The following is a 13,347-nucleotide window of genomic DNA, read 5'->3' as shown; positions in this document are numbered from 1 at the left end:
GTCAAAGGAGGCCCCCATAATCCTTTGTTACCTGTAAAGGAGGCACTTGTAAATGTTGAAAACTGAGGACCGGTTGGGATCCTGCCAACCAATTGATTATTCGAGAGGTTCAAGAATGAAAGGAAATTAAGCTTTGCCAACTGTAGTGGAATTTTCCCACTCAGCTTGTTTTGCGACAGGTCTAAGGACTCGAGTTGTCGCATGTTGCCAAATGACGATGGGATTTCACCAGTAAAAGCATTGCTCGACAAGTTGAGCAAATATAATGATTTGAGTTCTCCCATTTCCTTAGGTATTGGTCCACTCAAATTGTTGCAAGAGAAGTCGATGGAGGTGAAGATAGTTAGAATCTTTACCAGTTCGATTTCCAAACCTTTGCTTACTACTGTTATTGTCTCCTGATAATGAATCACTCCAGGATCTTCAAACGGAAGCAGGCGGATTGTTGACGGGTTATCATCTTCGTTATTTATCATTGCCTGCCAGGCCTTCAAATACGTTCCTGGTATTTCGCCATGAAAATTGTTGTGAGCTATGTCTATGATCTGAAGCATTGGCCATAATCCATTAGTCTCCTCGGGACATCCAATGCGTCCATAAAATTTGTTGGACCGCAAAGCAAGTACACGCAAGGAGGAGATGTTCCTCAACAAGCATGGGAAGGTATCTGTTATTTGGTTGTTTTCAAGGTTTACAACCTGTAATTCACTGCATTGGGCTAGAGACTTTGGAAATTGACCATGTATCTGATTCTGATTGAGTTCTAGAAACTCTAAACTTTCAGGAAATTCCAAATCAGAAATACTTCCAGTAAGGTTGTTTCTCCTCAAGTTAAGCACTTGAAGGCGGCTCATTGCAGACAAGCTTTGGGGAATCATACCACTCAGAGAATTAAAAGACAAATCAAGGTTAAATAACGTGGAGGAGTCAACTGTGGAAATTTCATGGAGTAGACCAGAGAATCGATTGTGGGAAAGTGTCAGTTGCAACAAGGAGGAAGAAGAAAACAGAGATGACGGAATACTACCTGTGAGGAAATTTGAATCCAAAGCTAAATATTCGAGATTTACAAGCTTTTTCCAGTAAATAGAATCAATCGAACCATTAAACATATTTGACGACATGTCCAAGTAAAACAATTTTGTTAGGCTTGCCGTGGACTTAGGGATTGATCCACTAAAACTGCAGTTATAAAGATTTAAAATGGACAACAATTTGAGGTTGCCGATGGAGTCGGGCAATAACCCTGAAAACTTTGTGTGGCTTAGGTCCAAAAATCCAAGAGATGCATTCTCAAGAAATTCTGGAAAAGAACCATGAAGATGTATGTTACCGGAAAGGTCAATAGCTTGTAAAGTAGGTACCTGAAAGATCTCTTTGGGAAATGTTCCATTCAGAATGCAATTACGAAGACTCAAAGAAGTCAACTTGGGAAAGAATCCTGGAATTGGACCGTAGATGTCATTACTATCCAATTGAATCACCGAGAGAGACTGAAGTTTTGCGAGGGACTGACAAAAAGGACCTGAGAGCTGGCTTCCACACATGCTCAACACCCTCAGATTTGGGAGTGAAGATGATATTGCTTGGCACCACTGACTCCCCTGTGCTGATATATTTATCCCATCAAGATATAGCTCTGTAATCTCTGTGAGGTTCTGAAAGAGCATGCTCAAATTTGGGCTCTCAAGTTTGGTGGCACACTGATGTCTACATAGAGAAATATCTAGGACAACCAACCTTGTCAAGCGTGAAATCTCAATGGGAATCTTTCCGGAATAACCAGAATCAGATAAGTTTAGATACCTCAAGTTGGTAAGCTTTCCGATTGATGCTGGAATGCGAGAGCCGTTAACAAAAGAGTTATCAGCCAAGTTGAGGCTTTGAAGATGTTGAAGATGGAAGAGAGTGCTCGAGTTGTCAATGCCACCGGAGATGTTTTTGCTACTAATGTCAAGACCAACAACGCTGCCGTTGGTATTGCAAGTAACACCAGCCCAAGAACAGCAGTCGGTACTTGAATTCCATGATATAAACTTGGATGAAGCAGGATGCTCAGACGACTCGGGAGCAAGGGTGAGGCTTTTCTTCAGATGGAGCAATTGCTGGTCTTCGAAACACCGACCATGGACTGCAGCCGCAATGTTAACACAGAAAGTATTAGTGATAATGAAGAACAGGAGGAAGAAATATGGGAGTGGGAAGAGAGGTTTCATCTTGTTGGATAAACTTAATATTTTGAGGTTTAGAGAGAAGCTTAGGGAAATTAAGTTGTGAGAAACTGAGAATGGTTGTGGCAAATTTAATAGGCATGGTAAACGTGTGGCTTGACTTTGAAGTCTTCTCCCTCCCAAATCCCATATCTGCAAGTCTGTAACCTGCATGAAAAATAGGAACAGAACTAAAAGCGGGTGACCGTGGCCGTGGGGGCAAGGACTTGGAGAAGCAACTGTTACCTTCGGAAATTTCCACCTACGCGGCAAAAAGAAAAGCGGACTGAAAAAAAAGGAAAGGCAAATGCCTTTGCCTTTCGGTGCCTAAAAAGCAGAGACGAGTGAAAGGCATTTTGATGCCTTTTGTGGTTATTAAATGCAAAGGGGACAGTACTCGTTGAAATGTCTCAAATATTAATCCTGAACATATTATGTGTGCCTTAAGATGAGTTATTTTGAATGAAAAATTTAATGGAGTTAAAGTTAAATGATAAATTAATGATTCGAAAAGTTGGGATCACAAATCGCTTAAAATTTTAGTTTATAATGACAAATTGAAGAAGGTGTATAAATTCATATAACATTTCAAAAAATTTCTCTTGGTTTTATGGGTTGACGTTGATTTTGAAGTCTTGATTGTCTCAATTTATAACTTTTGATAGAGTTTAATTGATTTTTAGAAATTTTTCATGTAAAATTTAGAGTAAAATATAAGACAACATGGAGTTAAGTCTTACTGTGTTGCTTTTCTATCTTCTTTTACCAGTGGCTATTGACTGACCAAGGCAATACATAGTCAATACAAACAAAAATGACTATCTAAGCGTCAGCTGAAACCGTGATGAAGTTTGAACTGTGAACGTGTATTTATGCACTTGGTTAATCGGAATGTGTATACCCCACGTTCACATGGATTACACTTTCAGTTTCATATAAGAGTTTATTAGAAAGTGCTTTTAAAACGATTAAATGCATTTTAGAGAAAATGTTTTGAAACCAATCTTTAGTAAAAACAAAAAGTGAATCCTCAAAAATTACTTGAAGTGATGCTTCTTCCACAAAGTATTTTAAGTGTTTTTGGAATACAAAGACATTTTCTTTAAAAACGCTTTCAATAATTTTAAAAATATTTTCAAACGAGGCATAAGTCTCTCTTTTACAAGACAAGTGGGGAAATTAATGAAATCATGTTTAATTTTTTGGAGTTTTAACGAAACACTCAATGTATTGTTCACTTTTAACTTTTTATCTTTCTCTGGTACTATTCACTACACTTTTATTTGTCATTTTTCATTAAAACTACAGTTTTTTTAGACTTTTTGTTAGTTTTTCTTTAATTTTTTGGTCGAAAGCGGCATTCTCCGAGTGCATTCTACAAAATCACTTGAAGTGATGTTACTAACGGGATATATTGAACAAATAATTTAGATTAGCTTCCATATAAACACACTTGAATGAGTCAGTGCTTATTCCCTGAGCGTCAGATTCCAAACCAGATATTTTCAGTGCATTACTTAGGTTTATGATTTGATTGACTTTGAACTAGTCTAGGCATTTCTGCAATCTACATGTTGCTCCTATTTTAGTTATTGACTGATTAAGGTGATATATAGTCAATCAAATACAAACACCGTTGTAGGTGGAAGAAAAACAAAACGGTTGTGTATGCTCATGCTGATATTCTGGATAGCAAGAGAAATATATTGTCCGAAAAAATCGATTGTATGTCACTATGATATCCTGGATGATTCATCGGGGTAACTTCCTTCAATTAAGTCTCTAACAGAGGAACACGCCCAATTCAAATCATTTTAGTAGTTAAATGCTAACCCTCTCTTTTAGCAGTTACTAGTAAAAATGCCCTCGCGTTATTGCGGGACTTGAATGCACCAACCTTAACCACATGAATAAGACACATTGAACCTGAAAAAAAAATTCAACATAATCATAAACAAACAAAAGGGATAGATGAGTGAACGGCGTTGGTAAGATAAGCAGTTCGGGTTTTATAAACATTGAACAGAGCTGATTACAAAAGATACGGTTGCAAAAAATGCTTTGTTGTTCTTGTTTCAGTAGCTAATCTTTCAAGCACTAATGTCCAAAGCAAAAAAGATGGAGGATGCCTGTTTCCGTAAGAAACAGAAGAAACAGAAGCAAGATGTAGTCAACACATATTTTGCCCCGTAGTTAAGGTGGCAAAATACATGTCTTGCAGGTCAGCCACCTGTTTTAGTAGTTAACAAAAACCATAAAAACTGTTCTGTTGTTGGTTCAGCAAGGAAGTTTTCAAGCACATATGTTCAAAGGTAAAAACATGGACAACGCCTTTGTAGCAACTAATAACGGAGAATGCGGTCATTCATTTTTTTTGTGGGCGGACATCTTTCGCACTATAGCAAAAAACATAAATAATAGTTTAGTGAACACTGGTATGACGGATGTTATGTAGGCGTGCATGTGAAAAACAAATTGTAACTTACCTATCTTTGGTTTTTTTTGGCTTGAGACTTTGTTCTGAGTGCGGCTATCGGCTCTTTGTCTGCGGGCTCAATCCTAGGGACAACTAAATTATGGAATTCTTTAGCAATTATAGCAGAATTGGTTGTCTCTATTTGCTCACTGTGAGGTTTTTTTGCTGTGAATGAAGGTACAATTTAGAAGGTTAGAGAGAAACATGATAGCCATGGAAAAGAGTGCGAAAAAGCGGTGCGAAAATATTGGCTAACAGATTTTGATAAGCGGCAAAACACATATGTATAGTAAGATAAGCAAGCACATTTATTAAGATAAGCAAGGGGCTTCAGCCAAGGCCATAATTGAACAGTCATGTCATACAACTCACAATTACTTTAATGCATTTGGATATAAAGGAAAATTAAATTTGTTCAATTTCGATATAAAGAACTTAGTGCAGGAACAACTTTTGTGCTTCAATGGCGCGAGAAGTAAATAACCAAGTTTATACACTGCAGTTCTAGATTTTTTAAGTTCTTATGAATTCTATATAAATGCAAATCATACAATGGTTGAATTCATAATGACTTAACGGCATTTATCAAATTGGAAACATCATAACATGCTCTACCTAAAGGATTGTATCAACAAACAGATGGAAGGAAAAAAAAAATCACAATATATGTCATGACAGAGACGTTTATTTGTAAGGTACTACATAACCTCATGGTAAATTCACTGTCACCTGTCAAGCAACCTCAAGCTAATTTATACGGAGCAGCAAAGATACACAAAAACCTATTCAACAATTACATTGCTATTTGGACAATTACAAATAAACAGATGCACAAAAACCTATTCTGTAGTACCTAAGTCATGACTGAGAGAGATGATAGTGAAAAGATGACCAAAACGTAATAATAATACTAATATAGAAGACCATCAAAGTTAGAGCAGCGAATTTAAAGTCCTATTTCATAGTGTAATGATGCCATAGATGTACAACTATGAAGTCTATTCCATAAGTCCTATTTTATGTAAACCTGAGATCACGGGGGTTTAAATTTCCCAGAAAGAAGTCTCATTTGCCAACTCCGGAATGTTAAGCTCCAAAAATATCAATCCTCCCCTCAGTACTTCATAACCACAGAAAGTAATGTACACTAATCTCTCTCACAATTTGAGCACTTGCCTAAAATAATATTTGACAGTACTACATAACATGTTCTTCTAATCATGTCCAGTCATATTTAATGGATTGCGCTGCATAACACAGTCCACAGCTCCACAAAACTTGTCAAATTCCTCTACGAATAAGCAATTTGAATAAACTGCACACCTCGTCAATAAATCGAATACACAGCCAAACCAATCATACATATTTCAACCAATTCAATTTCAATCAGGGCAAAACAAGTTGTTGTGATGTTAATTTGAGCCGACCTTTTTTTCCATTTAATTGCGAAACATGATAAGCAATCCTATTGCCCGAAACCCTTGTTTATACAATTAAACTGTCATCACATCCACATACATACAACATGATAAGTCACACTATAGAATTTCGATGTTAATTACTGAGTTGACTTGTTGACTTATAGAATTTGAAATCTTGACCGGCTGTTTAGTGAGGGCCAGAATTTTTCTTTTGTTAATTTTACTGTGATTAGTGAAGAAAAAGGATAACCCCACACATTTTATCCTCCCACATATATTTTTTTATATTTTAAATAATCAGGTTGAATAATTTCAACAAAATCAATGAAAGAAATTTAAAAAGGGTATTGCTTCCAGTTAAATAATGTCATCAATAGCGATATATTATTGTGTTATCAGTGCAGGTAGGTATATCCTTGACGAAACCCTAATTACAAATTTACAATAACCTCTAAGTTACTATAAACAATTATTTAGAGAGTCTCCTTAGCATCTATCATGCATCGTTTCTTAATTTCTTGATAAGAAATGTTGATTTCAATGCCACAAGGATTAAATACTACAATTTTGTGGTGTGAAATCATTTATAAGTCGGGCATCTTGAATTGTAGGTCAATTTTTGGAAGAGAAATTCTAAAGAGACTATCTCAAAGTAGGCTCTTTATGAACTCTCTAACACCTCACAAATTACGTTAATTCACGTGTCAACATTATAAAACCTAATGTAAAAACATGATGTGACAAAAAATCTCATTTTTAAGAGAGTCACCCTAACATTTTCTTCTTTTTGGAAAAGAAGAACAAATTATTGTTTATTTGTTATTTCAATTATGGATGATTTTGAAGCTGATGTCAGTGTCATTGTTGATAAATAGCAAAAGTCATGCAATCTTGTCGGTAAAATTTGACGTTTAGCCGTGGAGTTTGGTGCTTATTAGTTGTTTTGCTTACTATGATTTGCACATAGAAAAAGACCGAGTGATCAGGGACTATTCTTGTAAGAAATATTTTCTTCATAAACGATTTTGTTAAAAGTGCTTTAATTAGAAACAAGTTGAATTTTTATCAAAACCCCCAAGTGCCTCCTTGCAAGTACGAGAAAGTACTTTCCAAAGAAGTATCTTAATTTTTTTTTCCTCCCAAAACACTTAGCACAATCATGAATAATACCTAAGGCCATCTCTAACCGAGCGCTAGCCAGATGGCTCGTTTTAGCCCTTTGGCCTTCCAAGATTCTCCAAGATATTAATATTTTAATGAATAGTACATGGCCATATTTGCATCCGTCTCCAACCGAGGGCCAAAGGGCCAGAGGGCTCGTTTTAGCCTTGTCATAAAAAACCGTCTCCAACCGAGGGCCAAAGGGCCATAGGGCCAAACATAATTTATTATTTAAAAACTACAACTAAAATGTTGTTTAAGTTTCATGTTGTATAATTTTTATGTTGGTTAATGTTATTTAATGTTGTTTCATATTGTTTAATGTTGTTTCATGTTACTTAATTTAATTTAATGTTGTATAATGGCTTAGGAAGTTATAGGAAAAAAATAGAATTTAAAAAAAATATGAAACAAATTTTGTCAAATAGAAGTTATAGGAAAAAAAATGGAATTTAAAAAAAAATATGAAACAAATTTTGTGAAATAGAAGTTATAGGAAAAAAATGGAATTTAAAAAACAATATGAAATAAATTTTGTGAAATAGAAGTTATAGGAAAAAAATGGAATTTAAAAAAAATATGAAATAAATTTTGTGAAATAGAAGTTATAGGAAAAAAAAAATATGAAACAAATTTTGTGAAATAGAAGTTATAGGGAAAAAATGGAATTTAAAAAAAATATGAAACAAATTTTGTGAAATAGAAGTTATAGGAAAAAAAATGGAATTTAAAAAAAAATATGAACCAAATTTTGTGAAATAGAAGTTATAGGAAAAAATAGAAGTTATATGAAAAATTTTGTAAAAAAAAAATAATAATAATGTAAAAGAAAAATCAAATCAAATGCATCGGCTAGTAGCCGTTTCATTTGATTTTTTTTTAAAACAATCCTGTCAGTTATAACTGACAGGAATACACCATTATTTAGTATATTAAATAATAGCATGTATTTCTGTCGGTTATAACCGACAGGAATAACAAAACTATAAAAAAAAATAGCCAGCCAACCGGCCCTTTTAAATTCTATGGGGCCTTCCCAGATTCTCGAGCCATTTGGCCTAGCCCTCGGTTGGAGACGATTTTAGGGCTATTTTCGACCCTCTGGCCCTCTGGACCCTTCGGTTGGAGATGGCCTAACCTGCCCGAACTCATAAAACAGTTTCGCACCAAAATACACGTCTAAAAATCGAGGGAAACAAACACATACACAAAGATAAATTAATAAGGGCAATGATTAGAGTTCCATACCAATTTAGAGTCTAGACAAGGGAAAGGAGTCATCGTGTGGTACATATCTTTCTTGGAGTCTTTGGAGTTGTATTAATATTCTGCCTAAACGGTCAAAAAGGTTCCCATGCGATGCGACATGTCATACCCCAACTACCCTGGTTTCCCTTAGGGATTTGGATCCTCGCCGGATCCTCTTCCTGGGGATCATAGGGATCAACATACGTGGACCGTTGATAAAAAATCGTGCGGTCCCAATTAAATGTTTTTCGTATTTTTAAAAGTAAAGCAGCTTTGTTTTGCCTGAAAAATATAAACAAGAAAAAATTTGTAGCCGCACAATTTTTGATCAACGGTCCACATGTGTTGATCCCTAGGATCCCCAAGAAGAGGATCCGGCGAGGATCCAAATCCTTCCCTTAGACTGTCTTCCTGCCCTTTAGGCAAGGAAAAGGATCCTCGCTGGAATCTTTTCCTGGGGATCTTAGAAATCCCGTGATCCGGATCGTTCATTATTAATCATGGGATCAATTTTCGTTAGGTATTATTTATATTTAATTTTAAATTTTAACATGATTTCTGACCGCACGATGCACAATGGATTGTCTGGATCAGGAAATCCCTAGGATCCCCAGGAAAAGGATCGGCGAGGATCCTTTTCCTTTAGGCAAAGGTAGTTATGTTGTCACTAACAAAGGAGATTGGAAAATCTACTCTAACCTTGTACAAGTTTCTTCAATTTTATAGTGGACTTTGAGTATCCATCCCACGTCGAAGAAAGAAGTGACGCATGTGCTTATAATTTATTGAGTCACTTTTCATTTTGTCAATTGATTTTATGGTGGATTTGGTTTGATTTTTTGGCCTCACCATGGTCCCCTCATTCTCCAGGGTTATTCCGATGCAAATTGGGCTTGTACTGACACTCGTCAATTGACATCTGGTTATCTTTTATTTATGGGTCCGAATCTCATATCATGGAGTTCTACAAAACGTCCTACTGTTTCTTACTATAGTGTGGAGTCTGAGTATAGTGCTCTTGCTCACACCTGTACCGAATCTCTTTGGGTGTCCTACTTACTTCATGAACTTCGGTTTCATGCCTCTTTGCCCACCTATCTCTTTTGTGATAATCTCAGTACTAGGTATATCGCAGCCAACCAGGTGTTTCATGCTCACACAAAGCATATTGAGTTAGATTATCATTTTGTTCGTGAACATGTTAAGCTTGGTACTCAAATAGTTCATTTCATCCCATTCTTGGATCAACTAACAAATCTCTTGACAAAAGGTCTATCTAAACCAAGGTTTCTTCTTCTACGGTCCAAACTTGTCGCCTCTCGACCGTCTAGTTTGTCATGATGTTAGAGAAGGAGCCTTGTCCAAGGAAATCGTCCTTCTTAAGGTTTAGCAATTAATAGTGTAATATGATTCTGATTGTATTCATAATTTGAAGAGATCCTTACTTGTACACCAATTAAACACGATTGTATGTATAGGCCTTTGTGCTATGAATAGAATTATCAAGTTTATAATTTCTATAGATTTAACATGTTGTAGGTTACCGGAATACGAAGGGCTTAACACAAATTATAGAAAAAATTATCACAAGAAGATGATTGAAAAAGAAAAGGATAAGAAAATTTTGATGCCTAATATGATAAGGAAAGGTCCTCACAAATTTTTTACCAAATAACAATGTTAAACAATTAGAAAAATAATTAAAAATTTCTAGTTTGTGCGTGGGCGTTTGCGAAGATGCTAATATATGGATAAAATCTAAATTGAATCGGATCTTGTCAATTTTCGGGTCGACGATGTGTGACATGTGTCCCATTACGCAAGCACCAGGCACCGGCGACAGAAGCTTCAGGCTTCCAGCCCAGTGGAAGAAGAAACCGCTGCTTTTCCGCCGTTAATTCAAAAGTTCCTTGCAGAGTCTTCCAAAACATGGACATGGATATCGACGAAACAGCCAAAGATACGCCCCCTCAAAAACGCCGCGTTTTACAATTCTCGGTCATCGTCGCCTTCGGTGATCATAAAACCTGTCGTAGTAATATTGGTGGGTGCGCCTGGAAGCGGCAAGTCTACCTTCTGCGAACATATCATGCGCTCCACTCGCCCTTGGGTTCGCGTTTGCCAGGTATATCTCTGTGCACACAGTGTGTTCGATGAAATGTCGCAGTGGGCTCAAGCTTGTTATTTTGAGTACGTAGTATGGTACTCCGGATTTCTATTCATTTGGGTTCTTGTTTTATGCTGTTATATGTTCATATTTATGTTTTTGTAGGATACTATCAAAATTGGTAAAGCCGGAACGAAGGGGCAGTGTATAGATAGTGCAATGAATGCGTTGAAGGATGGGTAGTGTGTGTTTATAGATAGTTGTAATGTGGAGAAAGAAAAAATGGGATGATTTTGTGAAGCTTGGTGGTAGTTCCCAAGTTGATGTTCATGCTGTGGTGCTTGATCTTCCTGCCAAGCTTTGTATATTGCGGTATGTGAAGCGAACGGGCCATGAAGGAAACGTGCAAGGCGGGAAAGCTGCGGCGATTGTGAATACAATGCTGCAGAAGAAAGAACTGCCTAAGCTGAGTGAAGGGTTTGCTAGAATTACCTGTTGCCAGAGTGAGAGTGATGATCAATCTTCCGTTGATGCATATAGTGGACTTGGTCGGTTTGATACACTGCCCAATGGTTATTTTGGTCAGAAGAACCCCGGTGCAAAAATTCAACCAGGTATAATGAAGTTCTTAAAGAAAACAGATGGTCCTGCCAATACTGAATCAACGTCGAAGAGTGTACCGGATTCTAATGCTTCTCAAATTACTGAAGAAAAGGAAACCTCTTTGAAAGGAATAGTTTCACTTTCTGAAAAATCTGGTAAGGAGTCGAAGGAAGGTGAAGAGCTAGTTGTAGGCTCTGTTGACGGTGATGGTTCTCTAAACGATGCTTCCACTCTGGCATTTCCTTCCATTTCAACAACAGATTTTCAATTTGACCTTGCAAAGGCATCTGATATTATTGTTGAGAAAGTTATAGAATTTAGGAATAAGCTAGGAAATTCTAGACTTGTTTTAGTGGACTTGAGTTATTAATTGAAGATTTTGTCTTTGGTAAGGGCTAAAGCTTTAGAGAAAAGCATTGATTCCAACAAGTTCTTCACTCGGCTTCCTTCATTCAGAAGGAGGTTTACACTGCAATATAATAGCTAATGCTACCAATTGGTAAGCATTTAGAAATACTATGCAATATACATGTAAATATTTTGTTGCGGTGCTAGTTCACAATATGAAATTACAAATCTGTAAGATATTGGCATTTGCGTCCGATCTTTTTGAAAGAATTATGTTTACCCAGGATTCAAATGAAAAGAAAATTAAACTTGATATACTGTTGTTCTTTCAGGTTAACAATGGAGGCTTTGTTGCATGCATTTTGCTTATTCCAAACCAGAAATTTTCAGTGCATTACTCAGGTTTATGATTTGATTGACTCTATCACTTTGAAGTAGTCTAAGCATATCTGCAATCTACATGTTACTCCGAAAAACAATCTAGGCATATCTGCAATCTACATGTTACTCCTATTTTAGTTTTTTACTAACGAAGGCCATATATAGTCGATCAAATATACATACCGTTATAGGTGGAAGAAAAACAAAATGGTTTGTGTATACGCATGTTGATTTTCTGGGTAGCAAGAGAAATATATTCTCCGAAAAACTCATGTATTGTATGTAACTATGGTATCGTGGAATTGTGACTGTCGAAGTCTGCTCTGTGGAGAATTGATCGGGGTAACTGAACACGCCCAATTCAAATCATATTAAGTGTTAATCCTCTCTTTTAGTAGTTAAGTGTTAAGATGGAAGACCTAATCATCGCGATCGATACTTCGCATTTGTCAACATAAAGTCTTAAACGATAGAAGCTTTTGTCCTATAATTGAAGTTGAGGTTCATCCTAAAACCAGTTGAAATTGGGCGAGTGACTCAACTCTTGTAAAAGCAGATGAGTATTTCATTGTGCTTAGGCATGAAAGGGAGAATACTGATTGAACCGTAGTTTGCCGATTTTGTTAAAGCGGTTGAGTTTTTCATTACTTCTTGTTACCTGAGAGGGTTGGCTTTTGCCTTTTGGTGCAATCTCATACATAAAAGTTGGTGAGGAAATTCTGAAACAAAAAGCGCTGGTTTGCTCTCTTATAAATTGAGGTGAAAAATAAACTGGATATGATGAGTTTAAAATTGAATGACAAGATGTTAAAACATATCGCAATTTAGAAGTCAAGATATTCTTTGTAGTACACTCTTTTGGGTGGAGTTGGTCTCGACATCATACTACACAATTCAAACAAATAATACATTACATGTAGTACACTCTTTTGGGTATATCAAATTACGCTAACTTCAAGAACTTCGACGGTACGAGGAAGTTTATTGAAAACAAAGGATAAAGATACACAATAAACTATTACAAATATAACTATAACATACACAAATTTAAAAGGTAAAACCAAAAAGCAAACCTCTTATTTGTTGGATCTCAAATTCCCCAGGCATAGCTTGAGGTCTAGCTGCATTGGTCCCCATGATCATTAACTTCAGCGTCCGAACCTCTGATTTATGTGGACATGTCTTCGGTGAGGACTAATTCTATCTTCAAGCTGAGGGAATATCTTAACAAGGATTTTATACATTGTTTTGTAATACCATTTACTCCATCTCTTGCACAACACAAGTGACCCGACCGCAACTCCAAAGCCAACAATAAATCCAACTTCAACACTGATAAGATCCCAATCAATTCTGTGCGCAGAATTAGAATGTTTGCCTTCTAATGTTGGT

At 36.3% G+C, this 13,347-nt stretch overlaps 1 protein-coding gene, 1 long non-coding RNA gene and 1 pseudogene across 9 annotated transcripts in view; 2 read left to right on the top strand and 1 right to left on the bottom strand.

The window, feature by feature from the left end:
- LOC126592517 (receptor-like protein 7) overlaps positions 1-13,347 on the bottom strand; it is a 48,775-nt gene that overhangs the window by 32,371 nt on the left and 3,057 nt on the right. The window lies entirely within an intron of this gene.
- The window catches only part of LOC126592521 (uncharacterized), a 45,724-nt gene that overhangs the window by 30,877 nt on the left and 1,500 nt on the right, over positions 1-13,347 (top strand). The gene's annotated exons all lie outside the window — the stretch shown is intronic.
- LOC126592519 (transcription factor bHLH140-like) lies at positions 10,188-11,887 on the top strand (annotated as a pseudogene).

Source organism: Malus sylvestris, chromosome 12 (genome assembly GCF_916048215.2).
Source record: "Malus sylvestris chromosome 12, drMalSylv7.2, whole genome shotgun sequence".
Taxonomy (NCBI): domain Eukaryota; kingdom Viridiplantae; phylum Streptophyta; class Magnoliopsida; order Rosales; family Rosaceae; genus Malus; species Malus sylvestris.
This window is presented reverse-complemented; position numbering and strand designations above follow the sequence as displayed.